Source organism: Mobula hypostoma, chromosome 6 (assembly GCF_963921235.1).
Source record: "Mobula hypostoma chromosome 6, sMobHyp1.1, whole genome shotgun sequence".
Lineage (NCBI taxonomy): Eukaryota > Metazoa > Chordata > Chondrichthyes > Myliobatiformes > Myliobatidae > Mobula > Mobula hypostoma.
In genome coordinates, this window is record NC_086102.1 from 86788069 (window position 1) to 86810522 (window position 22454).

A 22454-nucleotide genomic window follows, 5' to 3' on the forward strand; every position below is an offset into this window, starting at 1 on the left:
GTAAAAGTGGTGACATTTTCAAGTTCTACATGAGAACAGGAAGCACCATCTATATAGTCATCAATGTATTGAAAAAGGAGATATACAACGTGCCCTGACTAGGACTGAAATGAGGACTGTTCCACATTTGCATTACAGAAACAGGCGTAGTTTGGGCCAATGTGGGTTCTCAGATCTACGCGTTTGATCTGGTGAAAGTGAGTAGAGTTGGAGAAGTTGTTCTGTGTGAGAATGAATTCAGCCAGGGTGGTGATGGTGGATGACAGGTTGGGTGCAGAGGGCCTCAGACCTTGGTGTAGAATGGAGATGTAGAGACATTGGAAGTTATAGAATCATACAATATGGAAACTGGCCCTCGGCCCAACTCTCCCATATCAACCAAGATTTCCATATAGCCTAGTCCCATTGGTGTGTTTCCCCAAACTCCTCTAAACTGATAGAGGTGTATAAGATGATAAGAGGCATTGATCATGTGGATAGACAGAGGCTTTTTCCCAGGGCTGAAATGGCTAACAGGAGAGGGCACAGTTTTAAGGTGCTTGGAAGTAGGTACAGAGGTGATGTCAGGGCTAAGTTTTTTACGCGGAGAGTGGTGAGTGCGTGGAAAGGGCTGTCAGCGACGGTGGTGAAGGCGGATACAATAGGGTCTTTCAAGAGACTCCTGGACAGGTACATGGAGCTTAGAAAAATAGAGGGTTACGGGTAACCCTAGTTAATTTCTAAAGTAAGTACATGTTTGGCACAGCATTGTGGGCCGAAGGGCCTGTATTGTGCTGCAGGTTTTCTATGCTTTTTTTCTAAACAATTCCTATCCGTGTTCCTGTCCAAGCACCTTGAAAGGTAAGCAATGACTAGTTTTAATATAGCATGTACAGCCATAAAATCAAGCTGCCCATCCAACAATCATCATCCTTATCCTTATCCTTGGTGTTTGATACAGATTCATGTTAGCAATTTAGAATCAGTTCTACTTCACCAGACTTGCACCAGCAGGACACAACCTATGGATTTTCATTCCTTGCATCAAAATTAAGCACATTTTTGCTCACTGTAGAGAATGTAAGGGTACATGGAAGAAGCAGATTTTGGAGACTAATTCGATAGCACTTCATGGTGCTGAATGGCTTCCAGCTGGACTGTCTGATTCTGCATCCTGAGATGAACCTCCAACCACACCATCACCAAGACAACTACTTATCTAACGGTGCTCAACTCTACTTCTATCTCAGCTCATTTGCTATTGTTATCCCTTGACTTGTGCTTTTTAATAACCTTGGCGCAGATTTGCTTGGAATATTCTTTGAATTCATGGTGTAGTTTTTTGCCAGGATACTGACTCACTAGCAGTTGGGTCTTCCAGATACATGTGTATTTTTTCCACAATCAATTGAAACTGCACATAGGTCTCCAAAAACAGATCTCCATTTAACTACAAACAAGAGAAAATCTACAGTATATCTGTAGATGTACTGTTGAACATATCCTGTCTGGTTGTATCATGGTTTGGTATGGCAATTCGAATGCAAAGGAATGTAAAAAGTTGCAGGGAGAAGTAGATTCAGCCTAGTATGTTATAGGCACATCCATCCCCATCATCAGTCATATTGATATGAGCCACTGCCTCAAGAAGGCAACATCCAGCATCAAAGATTCCCACTATACGGACCATACCCTCTTCTTGCAGCTACTATCAGGCAGGAGGTACAGAAGTGTAAAGTCCCACACCACCAGGTTGGAAAACAGCTACTTCTCTTCAACCATTTGGTTCTTGAACTCACCTGCACAACAGTGAAGCAACACTAAGACTTTGCTCTGTAACAGACATCGTTTTTTTTATTGTTTTATATGTGTTCTTTCTTGTAAAAATATTGTATGATTTATGTTTAAGTTTTCCTTGAGAATGCTGCTTATGTATCTGATCCCATGTGCCTGTGATGCTGCTGCAGATAGCTTTTCATTGCACTTGTGCAGACATACACTTGGCAATGATTTAAACCTTGACTTCTTACCTTGTTTTGCTGATAGTGGTGGGTTGGTCCTGTATGAGCAAAGCACTGCAAATTCATTGGAACTGGTGTAAAGGCAATAGGAGAAGTGAAGTAGTCAGCACTGAGACATTTAGAATGGATAAGAGGCTGAAAGGAAGTGTTCCGGTAGATTGGTAGTTCTGAGATGAGGAAAAGGGTCTGCAAAGAAATACTAACTAAATATTTCTAACATTTTCTGGTTTTACTTCAGATTTACAGCTTCGGTAGTCTCTTGTTTTTCCTAGGTGCCTCCACTGTCTGAATCATTACCCTTTTAATGCCTCTGCCCATCCTGATGGACTTGGCCACAGTTTTATTACAAAACACAAACAAAGCAGAGGGGGCAGATTTGATTGGGAAGTTTTCCTTCAATTAATTTAGGCTACCCTTCTGATTCTATGTAAAGCCATTGTAGCTGATTGCAGGTTCTCTCTACAATCTCCATTTTGGAAAACATGTTCATCATGTCCTGTCAAAGGCCTTCCCCTAGTCTAAGCTGACTAGTCACACTCTCACCCCACACCTGCCTTACAAGTTGACTATGGTATCCCTAAGTTGTGCACGTTTGTCAGAGATATTCCTGCTATGTCTGGTACAGGTTTGGTCTGTATGAAACACCAGTCCCAGAACAGGCAAGAGTCAATTGGCAACAACCTTATACAAAATATTGTGATCCTTGTCAAATGGTAGGATATGGTGCCAATTTCTGATCTCTTCCCTTGACTCCTCTGGCTTGTGAGAGGGTGATGATGCCTCCCACATGGGTTCTGACATGCTGTCAGGTAGAAGCATAGTTCTGTACATTTCAGAAGGTCTGGGCTGATTCGGTTCTTCAGAGCCAAGTATCTGGTTCATCACTGACCCACTTAGCCATTATGATTCAAATGGTACATGCCTGCTTATCAGATATCAGTCTACAGATGAATTTAACATTTTCATCGTCTTAATACAAGACTTGGAGGCATCCTGCTTTCGTCTTGTAGAGTAATTTTCACTCACTTCTCTTAATTATATTCTGCCTGCTTCAGAGTGTACTCAGTAGCCAATCTGACTCAGCTGAGTTTGAAACTCCATATCCTAATTAACATTCTGCTGCTGTGCTGGTAAATTGTAACGATTTGTTTGGTCAGTTGTCCATGGGTATTACTTCAACTGCATAAGTACAGGAGATAGAAGATACCAGACATACTCAATCCTAAAGCTGTGGATAAACCAGGAGATTTGTAGTAAGGACTAGATCTGTAGCATTCAAAACTGATGATCCAGAATTATGCCATAGCTCTAGATACGACCTACAGAAGGCTACTTTAAGAGCGAGAAAACAATTCACTAGAATCTGACGAATGTCAGCTCTGGCAAGTTTTGAGGCCATTAGATCTTACAAGGTGAAATCTAATGTCATAAATAGCTGTAATGTTTCACTCCCAGATGAGCTCAATGCCTTTTATGCATGCTTTGAAAGGGAGAATAATATTACACCAATTGGGTGAGTGTTTAAGGACATCTTCAATCTCTCACTGCTGCAGTCAGGAGGATCCCACCTGCTTCAAAAGGATGACAATCATACCAGTGCCCAAGAAGAGCAAGGAGAGCTACTTCAATGACTACTGCCCAGTTGTACTCACACCTACTGTGATGAAATGCTTTTGAGAGGTTGGTCATAACCAGAATTAACTCTTGCTTAAGCAGGGATCTGGACCCAATGCAATTTGCCTTTCGCCACAATAAGTCTACAGTGGATACAATCTCACTGGCTCTCCACTTAGCTTTAGATCACCTGGACAATAGCAATACCTGTGTCAGGCTGGTGTTTATTGATTACAGCTCAGCATTCAACACAATCATACCCTCAGTGCTAATCAGCAAGCTCCATAACCTGGGCCTCCATATCTCCCTCTACAACTGGGTACTTCACTTCCTCACTGGGAGGACACAGTCAGTGTGGATCAGGAGTAACATCTCCTCCTTGTTGACAATCAACACTGGCGCACCTCAAGGATGTGAGCTTAGCCTAGTGCTGTACTCTCTCTATACCCACGAATGTATAGCCAGGCACAGCTCAAATGCCATCTATAAATTTGCTGACAACGCAACTATTGTTGGCAGAATTTCAGATGGTAATGAGGAGGCAAACAGGAGTGAGGTAGGTCAGCTGGTTGAGCAGTGTTGCAACAACAACTCTGCACTCAGCATCAGTAAGACCAAGGAACTGATTGTGGACTTCAGGAAAGGGAGATCGAGGGAACACACGCCAGTCCTCATCGAGGGATCAGCAGTGGAAAGAGTGAGCAGTTTCAGGTTCCTGGGTGTGAATCTCTCTGAAGATCTATCAGGGGTCCAACATATTGATGCAGTTACAAAGACACGGCAACAGCTATATTTGATTGGTAGTTTAGGGACACTTGGTATGTCATTAAAGGATTCCACAAATTTCTACAGGTGTACCATGAAGAGCATTCTAACCAGATGCATCACCATTTGGTATGGTGGGGTCACTGCACACAATTGGAAAGGGCTGCAGAAAGCTGTAAACTCAGCCAACTCTATCATAGGCACCAACCTCCCCAGAATCAAGGACATCTTCGAAAAGTAATGCCTCAGAAAGGCAGCCTACATCATTAGGGTCCCCCATCACCCAGGACATTCCCTCTTCTCATTGCTACCATCAAGGGGGAGGTACAGGAGCCTGAAGGCACACACTCAATGTTTTAGGAACAGCTTCTTCGCCTCCAACATCAGATTACTGAGTGAACAATGAACCCATGTACACTACCTCACTATTTTTTCTATACTTCTGATTGTAACTTTTAGTTTTTTATTATTATGTATTGTAATGTACTGCTTTGCAAGGCAACAAATTTCATGACAGCTGCCAGTGATTTTAAATCTGATTCTGGTTCTGATTTCTTTAAGCAAGGTGTTCCTCTACAACTGCTTAAAAATACATTAAGCACTTTATTTAAAGAATTTAAACATTCTGATAAAAAGAATTGGAAAGGCTTCAGATTTTACTTTCAAATCAAACAATGTGGTAAATTAATCAGTAAATAACATTCTTAAACATGTTGAGTACCATTTATCCGAAATTTTAATGAGTGCTGACAGGACATGATAAATGGTAAATTGCATAGGGTTCTGTGAAGGATCCAGGACACAGGTCTGAGTGCACGACAGACAGTTCTGAGAAGTAACCTCACATATGTAATGAACGGAAGTTAATGAAAAACAGAAAAACACTCATAAAGGGAAAATTAAAATCTTGACATATATTGAAAGAGTGGTTCATCATCATCGAGTGAACATTTGCTGATTATGAAGCAAGCAAAGATCTATCACGACAAACAAAAAATTGAAGGTAATTGTGAATTTTCAACAGGTTGGTTGCAGAAATTTAAGAAAAGGCACGGCATTACATTTCTAAAGAATTGTGATGAGAAAGCAATAGATGATCATGAAGCAGCAGAGAAATGTATTGATGAGTTTCCCCAAGATCTAATGGAAAATCTAACACACTGGACAGCTGCATCAGTACATATGTGTGATGAACAAGTCTAAGACAAAGACTGTTTCCCTGTAGCACATACTGTAAATTCAGTCAGAAATGATGGTGGATCCCAAGCTGTCTCATTATATATTCCAAAACCGGGAAAGATCTGAAATCCAAATATCTTCTGGCCCCATGCATTTTGGATAAAGAGTACTCAACTTTTAATTGGTGCCTCAAAGAAACATAGGAACATAGAAAACCTATAACACAATTCAGGTCCTTCGGCCCACAGTGCTGTACTGAACATGTACTTACCTTAGAAATTACCTGGGGTTACCCATAGACCTCTATTTTTCTAAGCTCCATGTACCTATCCAGGAGTCTCCTAAAAGACCCTATCGTATCCACCTCCACAACTGTCACTAGCAGCCCATTCCACGCACTCATCACTCTCTGCGTAAAAAAAAATTTACCCGATATCTCCTTTGTACCTACTTCCAAGCACCTTAAAACTGTCCCCTCTCCTGTTAGCCATTTCAACCCTGGGAAAAAGCCTCTGACTATCTACAAGATTAATGCCTCTCATCATCTTGTACACCTCTATCAGGTTACCTCTCATCCTCCGTCGCTCCAAGGAGAAAAGGCCAAGTTCACTCAACCTGTTCTCATAAGGCATGCTCCCCAATCCAGACAACATCCTTGTAAATCTCCTCTGCACCCTTTCTATGGTTTCCACATCCTTCCTGTAGTGAGGCAACTAGAACTGAGCACAGTACACAGTGGGGTCTGACCAGGGTCCTATATAGCTGTAACATTACCTCTCGGCTCTTGAACTCAGTACCATGGTTGATGAAGGCCAATAAACCGTATGCCTTCTTAACCACACAGGCAACCTACTCAGCAGCTTTGAGTGTCCCATGGACTCAGACCCCAGATCCCTCTGATCCTCCACACTGCCAAGAGTCTTACCATTGATACTATATTCTGCCATCATATTTGACCTACCAAAATGAACTACCTCCCACTTATCTGCATTGAACTCCATCTGCCACTTCTCGGTCCAGTTTTGCATCCTATCGATGTCCTGCTGTAACCTCTGACAGCCCTCCACACTATCCACAACACTCCCAACCTTTGTGTCATCAGCAAATTTACTAACCCATCCCTCCACTTCCTCATCCAGGTTATCAATAAAAATCACAAAGAGAAGGGGTCCCAGAACAGATCCCTGAGGCACACCACTGGTCATCAACCTCCATGCAGAATATGACCCATCTACGGCCACTCTTTGCTCCGGGCAAGCCAATACTGGAGCCACAAAGCAAGGTCTCCTTGGATCCCATACCTCCTTATTTTTTCAATAAACCTTGCTCTTCTTCATCCAGGTCATTTATAAAAAATCACAAAGAGTAATGGGTCCCAGAACAGGTCCCTGAGGCACACCACTGGTGACCGACCTCCATTCAGGATATGACCCATCTAGAACCACTCTTTGCCTTCCGTGGGCAAGCCAGTTTTGGATCCACAAAGTAATGTCCCCTTGGATTCCATGCCTCCTTACTTTCTCATAAGCTTTGCATGGGGTACCTTGTCAAATGCCTTGCTGAAATCCATATACACTACATCTACTGCTCTATCTTCATCAATGTGTTTAGTCACATCCTCAAAAAATTCAATCAGGCTCGTAAGGCATGACCTGCCTTTAACAAAGTCATGCTGACTATTCCTTATCATATTATGCCTCTCCAAATGTTCATAAATCCTGCCTCTCAGGATCTTCTGCATCAACTTACCAACCACTGAAGTAAGACTCACTGGTCTATAATTTCCTGGGCTATCTCTACTCCCTTTCTTGACTAAGGGAACAACATCTGCCTCCTCTAAGTCTAATACATAGTTCCTGAGATTTAAGGATCCAGAACTGCAGCACAAAAGGAATTCAGTGCATGAATATTTTCACTCGTTGAGATTAATGAGATGTCACCATTCTGCTGTAGGTTTTGGTTTTCCAGGTTTTGATCCGACGTAGAGCCTAAAGGAGAGGGTCAGTCTACAGAACACATCGCTGCAGGTATTGAAGAGTATGGAAAGTTCCTAGGATCATCTGCTCCAGAGCATGTCCACTGTCAGATAGATAAAGTTCAAAGTTCAAAATACATTTATTATTTTAGTATGTGTACCATATACAGCCTTGAGATTCATTTTCTTGCAGATGTCCACAGGATAACAAAGTTATACAATAGAATTGACAAAAAAACACATAACGAAGAACAAACATTCAGTGTGCAAAAAAGGACAAATAGTGCAAATGCTAAAAACAAGTGATACATAGAACGTGAGCTGCAGAGTCCCCGAAAGTGATACCACAGGTGAAAGTGGGACAAGTATTTAAACAGATAACAATATAGGCTATGAACTGATAAAGGGGAAACATTAGAAAGGCTGGTAGTTATTAAAGTCACTACATCTGAGTGGAAAACATTCTATTTTGCTGAGAGAAATACAAACTGAATCCTCCTTAGACTCAAGGATAGGCACAGAGAAATTCACACTATTGATTAAGCACATATATAGAGGTAAATCCCGCACTTATAGTATAACTCCATTAGTATGAAAGCTGCTTGATAATCAGCAAAGTTAATAGCCATTTGGATAAATATAGATAAAAGAAAGTCACATGAGTGTATGAAAGGTGAGTTGTCATTAACTGAGTTTCTTTTGATAAGACAATGTTGAAGGTTGATGACTATGCACAAATTGGAGAAAGTGATTGAAGTTTAGAATGATATCCTGAGCAGGGAGGCAAAGAGTACAAAAGCAAGGATGTTGTACTGTGCCACTAAGAAAACCACTGGATTAGCCCCAACAGGAGTATTGTGTCTAACTTTGGTCACTTTGTTAGAGGAACGAAAGAAAGGCCCTGGAGTGGAAGCAAAAAAGAATCCTTCCGAGAAATAAACAGTTTAAGTTCTGTGGACAGGCTGGAGAAAATGGGATCGTGCTCAAGATCCAAGAAGGCAGGAAAGTGATGGGTAGAAATGTTTAGATCCATCAAGGGTCCATACCATAAGTCAGGTGGTGGTAACCTGCATCAGCCTGCACCTGTGGGTACCCTATACCAAGTCTAATCCAGCAACTACCACTTTATGAGATCCTGGTTCTTAACCTCATTCTTAACTCCCAAGATCCCTTTTTGTAATTCTATTCTCCTGTTGCTTCCCTCCCTTCCCCTCAGTATGTTCTGTAGCTCTTCACTGACATGCTTCACTCAGCCACCAGAGAGGCAGCATATGGTTCTGTAACCTCCTCTGTAACTGCAGAAATGTCCATCTGCTCCCCTAAGTATAAACTTTCCCATAATGATGCACCTTCAATTACTCCAAAAGACTGGAAGTAGGGTAAATACTGAGAGGCTTTTATTCGCAGTAAAATGTGACCTCCATGCTAAGTGTCTGCCCCTGGACTGAGGAGGAGGAACAATGGCGAAATCGCCTTTATTTAGGGGTCTGTGGGAGGAGCCACAGGGGCAGTCAGCAGAGGGGCGTGTCCAGACAGGTAACCCAGTTTACAACATATATATATGGTTTACCACACATAATTACTGCTTTCTTTATCTTTTCCCTTCCTCCCTGTGTACCCATTAAGACCTGGGTCTGGCTTCACTCCCCAGAGGCGATCTCTCCCCCTTCTGTATCAAGAAATGAATACTAGTTAAAAAGTAAGATGCCCTCAGAAGTTTTCTGAATTACCTCCCCGCATTTATTTTTCTCCATATGGCAGTTATCCATTTCATCTCTGCTTGCACCCTCAAGCTCCACGGTGACCACATCCTGGAATGTGCTGTTCACAAACCCTCAGCCATGCCCATGGACTGCAGTGATGACATCTGTGGCTCAAACTCTTAGAGCTTGAGTCCTTTAGCCATGTTCCTGCAGCTGTGTTTGTCCAGGCCACTGGAAACACCCTGGAGTTCCCACATCATACAGACAGTGCATTCCATGAGTACCTGTCATAGCCCTGCAAGTAAAATTAACTCAATTAACACTAAAAATCTCTTCGCCATCAGTATGTTAATTAACTTACTCATCACGAACTTTTTAATTCCCCAGACTTTGTTTAAACCAAATGCTTGTTTAGTCTCTGGGTCCCTGTTTCTTGCATCCCTTTTCCTCACTGAGACTCTATTTCCTGTGCCTCAACCTTGCCCTAAGCTGTTACGAGCACAACTTTAAAACTTACCTCTTTAAATCTGCTGGTTTCCCTTCTTAGCTCTACTTCCTAAAATTATGGCATTGAATGTTACTTACGTGGATTTTAGTAAGGCATTTGATAAAGTCCTTCATGGTAGGCTGATCCAGAAGATTCAGATGCATGGGTCCATGGTGACTTGATAGTTTGGATTCAAAACTGGTTTGCCCATAGAAAACAGAGAGTAGTGCTGGAATGGTGTTCTGGCTGGAGATCTGTGATCCAGAGGGATCAGTTTTGGGACCTCTGTTGTTTCTGATATGTATAAATAACTTGAATGAAAATGTAGATGGGTGAGTTAGTAAGTTTGGAGATGACACAAAGACTGATGGAGTTGTGGTCAGTGGAGAGGCCTGTGAAGGGATACAGCAGAATATAATTAGTTCCAGACATGAGCAGAGAAACAGTAGATGGCATTTAATCAAAGCAAGTGTGAGGTGTTGCACTGGAAGTGACATATAAATGAATTTGGCCTCCCAAATTACAACAATTAATACAGTTATTGGTAGGACCTGTAACAATTCTGTCAGATCTGAACTTAGCAACTTCGATGAAAATGAATATTTCAGTGGAATTTCCAAAGCAAATCATGAATTAATCAGTGCAAAATTTGTTGTATGAGAATCTGTGTATCATAAACTTTAGTGGTAAGTATTTTATAGTGGTGAACAGGGAGCACTGACAGTCCATCTTCTGGTTGAGTAAGTTCAGTTTTTTAAACATCACTTCAGACATCGACCCACCAGCTATGGCACTTGCATCCTGAAAATCTGCAGGTGCACTGTTGTGCTTCTGGTCTGATAAACAGAGTGTGTGGGTTCAAATCCCATCATGACAATTTAATCTTAATTCAATGCAAGTAACCTTAAACCCATTGATCTATAAAACCCAGTAGCGACACATCTGCTTTTTCAAGGATGAAAGCCTGTAGTTCTGCCCAGAGGTCTGGAGAGTTTAAACAAGTACTTAGTATGCACAGAGCTGTCTAAATGTGCGTTTGTACTCAGTCGGCATTATATGTGACCCAGTCTCACGGTTGCCATTTGAAGTCCCTAGCAAGTCACTTATTTCCACCAACCTACATGGAATAATACACTGGCCCAAGAATGCCAGCCTTTTTGGAAGGCCGGTTTGGTAGAACTGACAACCTGCACCATCCATTACTACCATCAGTGAAGGTCACATTCTCATCTTTTAAGCTTGCTGAAGCCCGGGGAGACAGATAAGTGGGTAACAGTCAGGAGAAGGAAGGGCAGGGCGGGAGTCTGAGGCTGGAGAGCACCCCTGTGGCTGTAACCCGTGACAATAAGTACTCCTGCTTGAGTACTGTTGGGGGGTGATGGCCAACCTGGGGGAAGCAACAGTGACTGCGCCTCTGGCACAGAGTCTGGCCCTGTGGCCCAGAAGGGTAGGAAAAGGAAGAGGATGGCAGCAGTGATAGGGGACTCTACAGGTAGGGGGTCAGACAGGTGATTCTGTGGACGCAGGAAAGAAGTACGAATGGTAGTTTGCCTCCCAGGTGCCAGGATCAGGATGTTTCTGATTGCATCCGCCATATCCTGAAGTGGGAAGGAGAACAGCCGGAGGTCGTGGTACATATTAGTACCAACAACATAGGCAGGAAAAGGGAGGAGGTCCTGAAAGCAGACTACAGGGAGTTAGGAAGGAAGTTGAAAAGCAGGACCACAAAGGTAGTTATCTCGGGATTACTGCCTGTGCCACGTGACAGTGAGTATAGGAACAGAGTGAAGTGGAGGATAAATGCGTGGCTGAGAGATTGCAGCAGGGGGCAGGGATTCAGATTTCTGGATTATTGGAACCTCTTTTGGGGCAGGAGTGACCTGTACTTGAATCCCAGGGGACCAATATACTGGCGGGGAGGTTTGCTAAGGCTGAGGCCTAGGATTGCTGAGGGGGTGTGGGGTGGGAATCAAACTGAAGAGACGGAGGAAGAGGTGGTTGGCTCACAAATAGAGAAAGCTTGGAGACAATGCATGAGGGAGGATAGACAGGTGATAGAGAAAGGATGCGCTCAGACCGATGGTTTGAAATGTGTCTATTTTAATGCAAGGAGTATTATGAACAAAGCGGATGAGCTTAGAGCGTGGATCAGTACTTGGAGCTATAATGTTGTGGCCATTACAGAGACCTGGATGGCTCGGGGCAGGAATGGTTGCTTCGAGTGCCAGGCTTTAGATGTTTCAGAAAGGACAGGGAGGGAGGCAAAAGAGGTGGGGGCATGGCACAGAAAAGGAGGAAGACAGAGAGGGATTGTCTACAGAGTCTCTGTGGGTGGAAGTTAGGAACAGGAAGGGGTCAATAACTCTACTGAGTGTTTTTTATAAACCACCCAGTAGCAACAGGGACATCAAGGAGCAGATAGGGAGACAGATTCTGGAAAGGTGCAATAATAACAGGGTTGTCATAATGCGGGATTTTAATTTCCCAAATATCGATTGGCATGTCCCAAGAGTGAAGGGTTTAGATGGGGTGGAGTTTGTTAGGTGTGTGCAGGAAGGTTTCTTGACACAATATGTAAATAAGCCTACAAGAGGAGAGGCTGTACTTGATCTGGTATTGGGAAATGAACCTGGTCAGGTGTCAGATCTCTCAGTGGGAGAGCATTTTGGAGATAGTGATCATAATTCTATCTCCTTTACCATAGCATTGGAGAGGGATAGGAACAGACAAGTTAGGAAAGCGTTTAATTAGAATAAGGGAAAATATGAGGCTATCAGGCAGGACCTTGGAAGCATAAATTGGGAACAGTTGTTCTCAGAGAAATGTACGGAAGAAATGTGGCAAATGTTTAGGGGATATTTGCTTGGAGTTCTGCATAGGTACGTTCCAATGAGACAGGGAAAGGATGGTAGGGTACAGGAATCATGGTGTACAAAGGCTGTTGTAAATCTAGTCAAGAAGAAAAGAAGAGCTTACGAAAGGTTCAAAAAGCTAGATAATGATAGCGATCTAGAAGATTATAAGGCTAGCAGGAAGGAGCTTAAGAAAGAAATTAGGAGAGGCAGAAGGGACCACGAGAAGTCCTTGGTGATCAGGATTAAGGAAAATTCCAAAGCATTCTACAAGTATGTGAAGAGCAAGAGGATAAGACGTTAGAGAATAGGACCAATCAAGTGCGACAGTGGAGAAGTGTGTATGGGACTGGAGGAGATGGCAGAGGTACTTAATGAATACTTTGCTTCAGTATTCACTATGGAAAAGGATCTTGGCGATTGTAGGGATAGCTTACAGCGGACTGAAAAGCTTGAGCATGTAGATACTAAGGAAGAGGATGTGCAGGAGCTTTTGGAAAGCATCAAGTTGGATAGGTTACCAGGACTGGACGAGATGTACCCTAGACTGGTGTGGAAGGCGAGGGAGGAGATTGCTGAGTCTCTGGCGATGATGTTTGCATCATCAATGGGACAGGAGAGGTTCTGAATAATTGGAGGGTTGCGGATGTTGTTCCATTATTCAAGAAAGGGAGTAGAGATAGCCCAGGAAATTATAGACCAGTGAGTCTTACTTCAGTGGTTGGTAAGTTGATGGAGAAGATCCTGAGAGGCAGGATTTATGAACATTTGGAGAGGCATGATATGATTAGGAATAGTCAGCATGGCTTTATGAAAGGCAGGTCGTGGCTTATGAGCCTGATTAAATCTTTTGAGGATGTGACTGAACACATTGATGAAGATAGAGCAGTAGATGTAGTGTATATGGATTTCAGCAAGGCATTTGATAAAGTACCCCCATGCAAAGCTTATTGAGAAAGTAAGGAGGCATGGGATCCAAGGGGACATTGCTTTGTGGATCCAGTACTGGCTTAAACACAGAAGGCAAAGAGTGGTTCTAGATAGGTCATATTCTGAAATGAGGTCGGTCACCAGTGGTGTGCCTCAGGGACCTGTTCTGGGACCCCCTACTCTTCGTGATTTTTTATAAATGACCTGGATGAAGAAGTGGAGGGATGGGTTAGTAAATTTGCTGATGACACAAAGGTTGGAGGTGTTGTGGATAGTGTGGAGCGCTGTCAGAGGTTACAGTGGGACATTGATAGGATGCAAAACTGAGCTGAGAAGTGGCAGATGGAGTTCAACCATCTGTAAGTGTGAGGTGGTTAATTTTGGTGGGTCAAATATGATGACAAAATAGAGTATTAATGGTAAGATTCTTTGCAGTGTGGAGGATCAGAGGGATCTTGATATCCGAGTCCATAGGACACTCAAAGCTGCTAAGCAGGTTGACTCTGTGGTTAAGAAAGCATACGGTGAATTGGCCTTCATCAATCATGGGGTTGAATTTAAGAGCCGAGAGGTAATGTTGCAGCTATATAGGACGCTTGTCAGACCCCACTTGGAGTACTGTGCTCATTTCTGGTCGTCTCAGTACAGGAAGGATGTGGAAACTATAGAAAGGGTGCAGAGGAGATTTACGAGGATGTTGCCTGGATTGGGGAGCATGCCTTATGAGAATAGGTTGAGTGAACTCGGCCTTTTTTCCTTGGAGCGATGGAGGATGAGAGGTGACCTGATAGAGGTGTATAAGATGATGAGAGGCATTGACTGTGTAGATAGTCAGAGGCTTTTTCCCAGGGCTGAAATGGCTAGCACGAGAAGGTACAGTTTTAAGGTGCTTGTAGGTACAGAGGAGATGTCAAGGATAAGTTTTTTACACAAGAGAGTGATGAGTGCGTGGAATGGGCTGCCGATGATGGTGGTGCAGGCAGATATGATAGGGTCTTTTAAGATACTCTTGGACAGATATATGGAGCTCAGAAAAATAGAGGCCCATGGTAAGGACATGTTCTGCCAGCTTTGTGGGCCGAAGGGCCTGTAATGTGCTATAGGTTTTCTCCATTTTTATGTTTCTAAGCCTGAAGAGCCTGCAGGGATAATCACTGGAATCAGCCACTGAATTTTATTTTTAGATAGCTGAAACTTTATCCACTTAGAAAGGTAACAGTCTGAGGTAAAGAAAACAGTATAAAATTAATTAACTTATGTGTTTTTGCTGAGGAACATGTTCATTGTTCATAAAGCCCACTTTAAAGTATTCCTGGTGGGATTACACCAGCACTTTGTGTCGCCTTACTGCAGCCACCTCTGGCTTTCTGAGCAGAACAGTTGTCTCTGGCCTGAATGTTCAGAGACTGCTGCATTGTTACCTCATATCCATCCTGCTATAAGGCATCTTCAGACAGAACAGTGGACACCAGGGAATTTTCAGCATCAGTTCCTGTCACTATTACCTGAGCATAATGAAGCATCTTCTCCATTTTATGGCTATCTGGAGAAGACAAATCTCAGAGCTGTATTCTGCATACATACTTCGATAATAAAATTAATCTTTGACCCTTTGAACCTTTTAAACTTTTTCAATGTTTGTATCATTGCAGTTGATCAAGTAATTGTGATTATGTGTGTGGGCTGCTGGGTTGAGATGTCATTGACACTTACCTTGTCTGACATTTTCATTGTCAGAGTGACAAGCAAGCCAATGGTTGACAATGTGAAGCTGAGAGCCTCGATTGTATTAAATGCAGAGCAGACTCAAAAGGTCATTGCTTAATCTTGTTCCTAATTCTTTTATTTGTAAGCAAGCCACTGTAAATATATTATTGAAGATAAATGGAGTTCATACTTGATACAATAGGATTCTTAGATCTTTTCTGACATTGATCTTCAGATGAATCAAAGAGAAAATATGAAACTCTTCAGTTGCTGGATGTATGAAGTCCCAACCACACTTGTGAAAGCTAATATCCCACATGTAAAGCCATCTGTCTAATCAGTACACATTTACTCTCTGTTCTATCGTATGATATGTGAGCTGTGGCATATAGGTAATGCAACTTGGACTTTAATTTAAATTAGCGCCTATTAAATTTATCATTCTGCAGCAGACTTAGTAAAGTAACATATGCATAGAAATGCCCTGAGTACTGCTCTGTTTTGAATTGGAGATATATTACTATTCCTTCATTTCCTGTTTCCTCCTAACAACAGAAAGCATTTTCGCATATGGACCTCAACAAGAGGGATTCTAGACATCATCTTTGCAGTAAAAATGGATAAATACCGTCCTTGTGAGCAATACCCACAATTAAAAAATTTAATTCCCATCCATTTGTTATAAAGGAGGTTGGTCAAGAAGAAAATGGCTTTAAGAAACTACCTTAGCTATAATTTACCAAGAAAGAGATTAATGGTATCATTAAAATAGTCATGAAAATGTGATATTAATGAACAATCTATACTTCTACAACAACATAGTTCAGAGGTTGGGTTGCCATGGGAGATCATGACCAGATTGACGGAAGGCTTCCAGCAATTCAAGAAGGCAGCTCACGACTGCCTTCTCAAGGGCACCTACGGATAGACAATTAAATGCTGGCTCAGCCTACGAACCTCACATCCCTTGAAAGAAAAACAAATCTTTCTGTTTATTTAAATCTAAATCTAAAAATTTATTCACAATTTATTTTCTACAATTTACTGTTACATTGTAAAGTTAAATTGTTAAATAGGGTGCCGTGTACAATCCTGATTTGATGGAGACAGACGTGAGAAGCACGGAGGAACATCTGGAGAAACTTCTGAAATGCCTGCTTCGCTGCCACTGCTACTGTGTGATCCAGAATCTCCGGAGGGGAAGGCCCCAAATCCTCGGCTTTGCCTATTGCCTGTTGCCGGGGCCGGGATCGAAGCGTTCGGCAGAGATAGTGCTCGGTGCTCGGTGTCGGAGAGCTGGTCGGAGCCTTGAAGTTTTCGGACGGACTCAAGAGTCGGTTGTGGTCGGGTGCTTCCAGGGTGCTGCATCGGCAAGTTTGCGGCGCTGGAGGTTCATGGCAGAAAGAGAGTTTCTCCCTTCTACCGTCTGAGTGAGATGATGGGACTTTTGAGAGACTTTGAGACTTTTTTTACTGTGCCCATGGTCTGTTCTTCATCAAATTACGGTATTGCTTTGCACTGTTGTAACTCTATGTTATAATTATGTGGTTTTTGTCAGTTTTTTTAAGTCTTGGTTTGTCTTGTGTTTCTGTGATATCATTCTGGAGGAACATTGTATCATTTCTTAATGCATGCATTACTAAATGACAATAAAAGAGGACTGTGTATCCTCATAATCTAACCTAATCTAAAGTGAATAAACCACAGTGATTCCATAACAATGCAGACAATTTGTTGCTGAAGTAACACAGATTTCTCAGTCTCCCATGTTGTTGCACATGGGAGTCAAGACCAAGTATAGTGTTTGGATGAGGTGCTGCTCTGGATAAAGATCAGTCAGGCAGGTGTAGTTCAGTCTCCATTTAAAATTCATACATTCTGCCTTGTTTTTATATCACTGCTATAAATTCTTGGTTTCACTGTTCTAGCTCTAAATTAAACTTCAAAGTACATCTATTATCAAAGTACATATATGTCACTATATAATATCCTGAGATTCACTTTCTTGTGGGCATACTCAATAAATCCATAATAAAATAACAACCAAAATAGAATCGATGAAAGACCGCACCAACTTGGGCGTTCAACCAGTATGCAAATAAACAACAAACTGCAAATCCAGAAAGAAAATAATAATAATAATAATAATAATAAATAAATATCAAGAACATGAGATGAAGAGTCCTTGAAAGTGAGTCCATAGGTTGTGGGAATATTTCAATGATGGAGCGAGTGAAGTTGAGTGGTTATCCCCTTTAGTTCAAGAGGCTGATGGTTGAGGTGGTGTGAGTTCTGAGGTTCCTGTGCCTTCTGATGGCCGTACCGAGAAGGGAGCATGGCCTGTGTCATGGGGCCCATGATGATGCTTTCCTGTGACAATGTTTCATGTAGATGTGCTCAATGATGGGAGGGCTTTACCCATGATGGACTGGGCCCTATCTATTAGTTTTTAATGGATCTTCAGTTCAAGGGCATTGGTGTTTCCATACCAGACTGTGATGTAGCCAGTCAATATACTCTCTACTACACAACTATAGAAGTTTGTCGAAGTTTTAGATGTCATGCTGAATCTTCGCAAACTCCTAAGGCAGTAGAGGCGCTGCCATGCTTTCTTTGTAATTGCTTTTACAGGCTGGGCCCAGGACAGGTCCTCTAAAATGATATCACCGAGGAATTTTAAATTGCTGACTCGCTCCACCTCTGATCCTCCAGTGAGGACAGGCTCATAGACCTCTGGTTTCTTCCTCCTGAAGTCAATGATCAACTCCTTGGTCTTGCTGACACTGAGTAAGAGATAGATATTATGGCACCAGTCAGCCAGATTTTCAACCTCCCTCCTATAAGCTGATTCATCACCACCTTTGATTCAGCCTACAATAGTGGTGTCATCAGCAAACTTGAATATGGCTTCGGAGCTGTGCTGAGTCAGACAGTCGTAAGTGTAAAGTGTTTTCATACAAACTTGTCACACTGCAGTCATTTTAATTCCTGCCATTGACCGCATCATGTTTACAATATAAATATGGATAGAGGGAACAACTAATATGAAAAAGTAGCATTTTTTAATAACTCAGGCACTAGCTGCAAGTAATCTCATCATCTTCATATTTTATTGTATAGACTTGGTATGAATTTGTATGTTTAACTATCATTAAAAATTGCAGTAAATTTTAAGCAGGGAATTAATGTAGGCCCTAACCAGTAAATAATAAATGATGCATGGATTCAAGTACCAATCACTTTTTTCTTTTAGGTCTTATCTATGTGGGTTTGGCAATGTGCTGGCTCCTAATCATTGGAGCAGAAGATTGCCTATTTCCCTTGTAAGTTCACCAAAAGAAGGACCTTATTCAGGATGACTTGATAATAAATAATCCAGTTAGAATGCAGAACATGAAGTCCTTCTGGAGAATGGTGATCAGGTGGGACGATCAAAGAGTGAACACGGGCAGTGAGCTGGATCATGCGATAACAGTTTCTGCTGTGTATTGCCTTATAAAGACAAATCTTGCACTCTTTTGTATCACATGTCACTTACCACCAAAAACTCACTTCCTTCCTCTTAAGGCAACTGCTTGACATATGTGTTCTCTTCTTCCAGGAGAGACTGCGGACTCCTTTAAGACAGTGGCAGAGAAAAGCAAAGCCTGCTTCGCCAAGGTAAAGATGGAAGTGATCTTAAGAATTTTGCCGTGGGAATCTTTTTTTCAATGCAAAGGAATGAAAGTCACATTTTGGCTTGCTATGCTGAAATTAATCTTTAGACTTGTTTAACAGAGTCGGTGCTGTAAGCATGTGATGATTGTTTTAATCAAAATTACCGGAAGCTTGTGGTTAGGCTGTGTACCAGGCAGCCGTTTTGATTGTGAGTACTTAATTGGTCTATCTCCTAATGCCACTTTATGGTATGGTTGGAGAGGAATCAATGAGAATTACAAAATGCTCTATTTGTTGGTCAGGTTCCTCTTTTTTGCTGTTGGGTTTGGCACAGTCACATAAACAAGGCACCACTTGCTAATATCTGATTACATGGCACCTCTTTAGGTCACACGGTTCAAAGTGCTGTTCTGTTTCTACAACAGCTTTTTGCTCTCGCAACTCTTATTACATTTAAAATTTGGCATTTCTGATCCAGATTAGGATTTATATCTTATAGATACTTTCTAATGTTTGTTTGAGGCCCAGTTTGCCTAATGGTTAGGGATGTTAACATGTTGACTCGCTTGTCGTGGAACTTCAGGGCTGTACAGAATCCAAAGCAATTCAGTTGCAGTATTTGGAGCCAATGATTCTTCTTAAAATAGGTAATTTTAATCGTTTAACATGCAGGTGCAGCAAGTAATTAAGAGAGCAAATGGAAGGACGGTATAAGAGCGGTCTTTGTAAATATGGAGTCCTCTAGGTGTGGTCTCACCAGCATATTGTACAATGCACAGAGGGAAGTACTTGCACTGGAGACTGTTTAGAGGAGCTACATTAGGTGGATTCCCAGGAAGAAGGGGTTGTTTTATAAGGAAAGATTAAGTAGATTGGGCTTCTCCTCACTGGAGGTTGGAAGAATAAAAGACAGTCAGTGAAACACAAGATTCTGACAAAGATTCTTATGGTGGAAATGGAGTGGATGTTTTACCTTACTTATATCCCCTACTATTTTAAATAAAGAAGACATAGTTTCTCAATAAAAGAGGTTGCTAATTTAGATGAGGGTGAAGAGTATTTCTTCTCTCGGAGAGCTGTGAGTCTTTGGAATTTTCTACTCCAAAGCTGTGGAGACTGGATCATTAAATACATCAAAAGCTGTGATAGATTTTTGCTTTATACGGCATCAAATATATGCCAAGAAATTACTTTTAATATACAGTGTGCATAACTTATTCTTAGACATGTCTATGTATTGGAGTATTTGAACACAATAAATTAATCTTGATCCAATTTTTAAAGATTTAATTAGATCACCAGCCTCACAGGTGGATAGGGTAGTTAAGAAAGCTTATGGGGTGTTAGCTTTCATAAGTTGAGGGATAGAGTTTAAGAGTCGCGATGTAATGATGCAGCTCTATAAAACTCTGGTTAGGCCACACTTGGAGTACTGTGTCCAGTTCTGGTCGCCTCACTATAGGAAGGATGTGGAAGCATTGGAAAGGATACTGAGGAGATTTAACAGGATGCTGCCTGGTTTAGAGAGTATGCATTATGATCAGAGATTAAGGGAGCTAGGGCTTTACTCTTTAGAGAGAAGGAGGATGAGAGGAGACATGATAGAGGTGTACAAGATAATAAGAGGAATAGATAGAGTGGATAGCCAGCACCTCTTCCCCAGGGCACCACTGCTCAATACAAGAGGACATGGCTTTAAGGTAAGGGGTGGGAAGTTCAAGGGGGATATTAGAGGAAGTTTTTTTGCTCAGAGAGTGGTTGGTGCGTGGAATGCACTGCCTGAGTCAGTGGTGGAGGCAGATACACTAGTGAAATTTAAGAGACTACTAGACAGGTATATGGAGAAATTTAAGGTGGGGGGTTATATGGGAGGCAGGGTTTGAGGGTCGGCACAACATTGTGGGCTGAAGGGCCTGTACTGTGCTGTACTATTCTATGTTCTACGTTCTATATCTCAGTTTGATGTAGATTTTTTTCAAGGAATTACCCTATTTTAAATTTATTAGTAACTTGAAATAACACAGAAACTGTAAACTTTGCTTCCTACACAGTTCAATTCAAAGGTACTTTTTACTGAATGCACCGTTCGTTAGTATAAACTGCAGTCTAACTGAGCAGAAGTCTAACTGTTTGAACAAGCGGAAGTGATGTATGAGGGGAAATGGTGAAAGTGAATATTAAGGAACTAAAAATTACACGTTGCAAAAGTGTGGCACATTCTGTAACTGTCTTCAGCTTCTGAGAAAATCTTTGCAGAAAATTTTACCTTCTAGTTTTGACCCTCTAACCCAATGATGTATGGATGAATAGATGCTGACCCAACATGGCTGGCATCTGATACCCACAGTGATGAATGGAGTGGTTCCTTCATCGCTTGGTACAAACTTGCATCCTCCATCCTCCGGTGGCATTGTAAAACAATAAACTGTGCCAATAATGTCCTTATATCTTGAGCGTCTGTCACTTGCAAAGCCTTAAAATGCATTCCGGGGGAGGATGATAGTGGATATCAGTTGAAGAATGAAAGCTCAGTGGATGGGTGGCTCAGAATTAAGGGGGAAGTTGAGGAATATTCAGAAATATCGGCAGATAGGGATGTATGATGTTGGAGATGTAGCTCATGGGCGAGTGTACTTAAATGTTTTTTGAAGGAATGAATCGCAATAGGGTGGGTGTTGCAGTTTGCGGTGAAGATCAACATGGTCCTCCCAGTCTAACAATTTGCTTAGGTTAAAACAGAAGATGCTAGAAATATTCAGTAGGCAGGCCTGTCGGAGTTAACATTTCAGTTGTAGACCCTTCATCAGAACACAGGTGAGCCTGACCTGCTGAGCACTTGCAGCATTTTCTGTTTTGTTTTTGATTTCCAGCATCTGCAGTTTTTTTTTTGGATTCGCATGGATTGTACACAGATAGATTCATGAATGAGGGCTGCAACCTTGATTGAGTGGTGCTGCAGTGATCAAATTGTTGACCCAGTGACTCAGAGGAGACAGGAGACTGTAGATGCTGGAATCTGAAGCAACAAAACTCTGCTGGAGGACTCAGTCCCAAAGTAGGATTTTGACTTGAAACAATTTCTTCCCCCACCACCCTCCACCACAGATGCTGCTCAACCCGCTGAGTTGCTCCAACAAATTGTTCGTTGTGCTAGTAATATAGAAGGCTGGATGAATAATGAAGCGATGAATTCAAATCCCATCAGGCAGCTGTAAAATTTAAGTTCAGTTAATAATCAAGACTATTAAAAAAAGACTATTAAGTAATAATGATGACTACAAAACCATAGGATTGTCCTAATGTTCTTCAAGGTAGGAAAGCTGCCATCTTACCTTTTCTAGAATATGTGTGAACTTAGGCCCACCCATGTGGTTGACTATGAAGAGATTTAACAAGACATTCTCTTCAGGGGCAATAAATGCTGGACTTGCCAACAATGTGCAGACTTCAAAAAGATGAAGGAATGAACTTTTGGAGCCTGTTATTCAGATCTTGCACAGGGGTTGTTAAATTTCGTTAAATCAGGGCTTGCTGACAGCATGGCTTGAAAGGCCAGAAAAGCCTATTCCAGGCTGTATCTCTAAA

General features: G+C 41.9%; 1 protein-coding gene across 1 annotated transcript in view; it reads left to right on the plus strand.

Annotated features, from left to right (window-relative positions):
- Nucleotides 1–22454, plus strand: part of LOC134348172 (plastin-2-like) — a 95411-nt gene that overhangs the window by 3807 nt on the left and 69150 nt on the right. Inside the window, exon 2 of the mRNA XM_063051149.1 lies at nucleotides 18814–18872. The gene's annotated coding sequence lies outside the window, so the exon portion shown is untranslated. The remainder of the gene's footprint in view (nucleotides 1–18813; nucleotides 18873–22454) is intronic.